Source organism: Cheilinus undulatus, linkage group 15 (genome assembly GCF_018320785.1).
Source record: "Cheilinus undulatus linkage group 15, ASM1832078v1, whole genome shotgun sequence".
Classification (NCBI taxonomy): domain Eukaryota; kingdom Metazoa; phylum Chordata; class Actinopteri; order Labriformes; family Labridae; genus Cheilinus; species Cheilinus undulatus.
This window is the reverse complement of record NC_054879.1, coordinates 27,575,268-27,578,753: the sequence shown is the minus strand read 5'-3', so window position 1 is coordinate 27,578,753 and position 3,486 is coordinate 27,575,268.

Sequence of the window (3,486 nt, the reverse complement as noted above, 5' to 3'; positions counted from 1 at the left end):
CCTTTGATCCATTACCACCACTTTTAACACATTTTTGCCTCTTTTAACCCATCTGGTATCTTTTCATTGCTTTTCTGCCCATTTTTGCCATTTTCGATTAAGTTCTGTCACTTTGTGGCTATTTTTTATCAGCAAATATTTTAATGCCACTTATTACCCATTAATTACACTTCTTCACCCATTTCACCACCTTTTTCCTTTTTTAAACTCATTTTTTTCGCCACTTTTTTGCCCATTTTTGAAACTTTTGACCCATTTTTTCCCCACTTTCTGCCCATGTATTTCACCATCTATCCACACTCATCTATCTCTTGATTCAGCTCACCTGGCCCAAGACCGTGGCCCCCATCCAAAGACTTAAAGCCTTTCAGCATTGTTACCTCCTAAAGTAAATACTGAGAGGGCAAAACACTTTTTTTTACCCTTTAGTGTGTAGAGTGTGGAAAAGAAATGAAGGTTGCCTTAAGGTCTGAAAAGTGAAAATGCATCCACAACTCCAGCTCCAACCTTGCTCCCCAATACAGTCACTTTGGGCTCCAAAGGACCAACAAAGCGGTGTCACAATGCTACACCTGAGGCTTCAAAGTGGAAATATGACCCTTAATATAAAAGTAGCTACATCTACTTTATCTACTTTTCATGCATGAAACAGCTCTGGTAAAGAGGAGCCCAACTAGGATGGCCGTACATACTCTGCCTTGTTATTGGACATTTGGAGGATGATAAGGATGAGAGATGATGGGGGAACAGGAGTCATGAACACAAATCCAAGAGGTAATGGTTTGTTATGTTTCTATGACAAGAGTGAAAGATCCTAAGTTGCACACCTGAGGCAAACACTTCCATGGAAGAAGGACCCTGGTAGAGAACAATACTAATGCTCCTTATGTATGCTGCAGATACTGAATGAGGCTCTGGGATCTGTTTTGGAAGTCCACATGATCCCACACAGGATGAAAATGAAGTACAATGTTCCTTCAGCCTTTCACCGCCTCCACGATGGCAAACGCCGGGTGGCCTGGGGCACGGTGTGCGTGTTTGGATGAGAGAGAAAGGAAGGAAAACAACATGCTGTTCTCTCACACAGCTGTTTCATAAGCTTATTACGGGATCAGCTTTGATTTTATTGTTTTCACAGTGGAATTAACACACTGTATGTTACACTACTTCACAGTGAATGACAATCTGGAGAAGAAGAAATTGACTTACATTTATATTGCCTTCTTTAGAAGAAAAAAATCAAAATTAGTACGATGGAGTATGATGGCTGAAAGACTGAGGAATTTTAAATCGCCTGACTGATTCTCAGTATTTTCTTTTCCACTTGTTTCCTGACATTGTGTCACATGTTATACACTTGCCATTGACATAAAAGCAAGAATACTTTGAGATTTTGCTGATTCATCTGCCGTTTTGCATGTGTGACCAGTGATACACTGACTTCTGCTGTCAGTAATCTAATTGCATGGGTTACAATGATTTGGCTTTCATGATATAATTTAAAAAAAAAAAACCCTCTTTAATTGAAAAAAAAAATTCTACAAAGTAATGCCAATTAACAAAAATGTAAAATATAAATAAAGTATTTACATAAATATTCACCCCCTGTAAAGTGACTGACCACATTAAACAGAGGTCCAGCCAATTGGTGCTAATAATCTCACAGTTAGCGAAATGGGGATCACCTGTGTAAAGGGAATGTGTCTCAGGGGATTGTGGTATAAAGACACCTGAGTCTGGAAGGTCCAGTCACTGGTTTATCAGTATTCCTGGCTACCAGTACACCATGAAAGCAAAAGAACACTCTGAGCAGCTCGGAGAAAAGGCTATTGAAAGGTATAAGTCAGGGGATGGATACAAGAATATTTCGAAGGCAGTGAACAGAGAACTCAGAGTTCAGTTAAATCCATTATCAGGAAATGGAAAGTAGCATGTGTAAAAATCTTTTTTTCCTCGTGCTTGATACTGGAATAAATACAGCAGCCCAGTAAATATTTCAATTGAGCTATAGCTGTAGCGTGCCTTAACTGTGCATTTAAATATGCTGTGTGTCTTTCTTATGTCATGTCTTGCCTCCTGAGATCCCGCTGTGAGAGATATAGCACTACTGGCCAGGAAGCAGGATTGACACAACCCCGATCGTCCTCTGGATGTCCTTGCATCTCACCGGGGCATGAAAATAAACAGTTGAAAAAAAAACGAAGTCCACACCTTTAGGGTAGAGTTAAAGGTGACATATTATAAAAATCACTTTTTCAGGCTTTTCTAACAGAAATATGTCCCCCTGGCCTGTCCACAATCTCCTCAAGTACCAGAAAAACTAGCTAGCTGAGATGCTGGATAGCTCTGTGGGTTACCCTGCTGACTTTGGTCAGGGAAGTTGATGGTTCAAATCTCGATCAGGTCCTAAACTTTGGATAAAAATGTCTGTAACATCAGGAGGGCCACATCCATTTTCTGAGAGGGGTGTGGTCAGGGGAGGAGTCAGAGACACAGAAATGGCTCATTCTGAGAAGGGCTGAAAAAGAGGGGTTTCAGACATGCAAAGATCCTATACTAAAGTGTTTTTTCAGCAACAAACGTCACAGGCATGTTTTGGGGACCTCTGAGACCAATATAAACTTGTCTTAAAAGGGTAAAATATGTCCCCTTTAAGGCCCTGTCCACACAGAGACAAATTCAGGAGTATTTTAAATTTTTTTGTCGAATCGGCGTTTCATCCACACAGAAACAGCATTTTGGGTGACTGTAGACGATACTTTTTGGAAACGGGTCCCACAGTGCACAAACCCGTATACCACTACCGTTTTGTCTCCATGTGGACAGCCAATCACATCTTTCTTGAAATGATTAGGTCACATAGCATAGCTCTCTTAAGACGCCTGCGTGGGTCTGGCCAAAACGACAATGGCGTATTACAGGGTTGTGTTCGTGCTGCAGAAGTTACTGAGCTCCTTTACCACCACGACAGAACGCCTACACCAGATGTTCTTAAATGTTGTTTTCAGTTGTTTTCAGTGGTTCTGGGCTTACATGGATATTTCCTGAAACGATCCAGTCTTTCTGGAAAACTTTTTCAAAACGAAACGGCAATATATCATTTTCATCCCTGTGTGGACAGGGCCTAAGGGTGGATGTGGCAAACAAGCACAGCCTAGGGCAGCCACCCCCCCCAGCTCCAGCCCTGGGTTGTAGCACATCAGGCCTCGTGATGAATCCTTTGTGCCCTATGTACCTAAAATGTATGCACATGACTGTGTGTGAAAGAGCAACTCAGGAAGATTTCAGATTTTTTTTTTTTTTTTTAATTTTCAGGAGTGCATGTGTAAAAAAGGCTTTGGCTGCAACTTTTGTCTTCTGAATCACCAAGGCTAAAAAAGAAAGGAGGATGGATACTGTTGAGGTCTTTGTTTATTGCTGATAACTGATGGAGAAGCGTACAGACTAATGCCCAGAAAATATATATACTGTATGGTCATTTTTCTC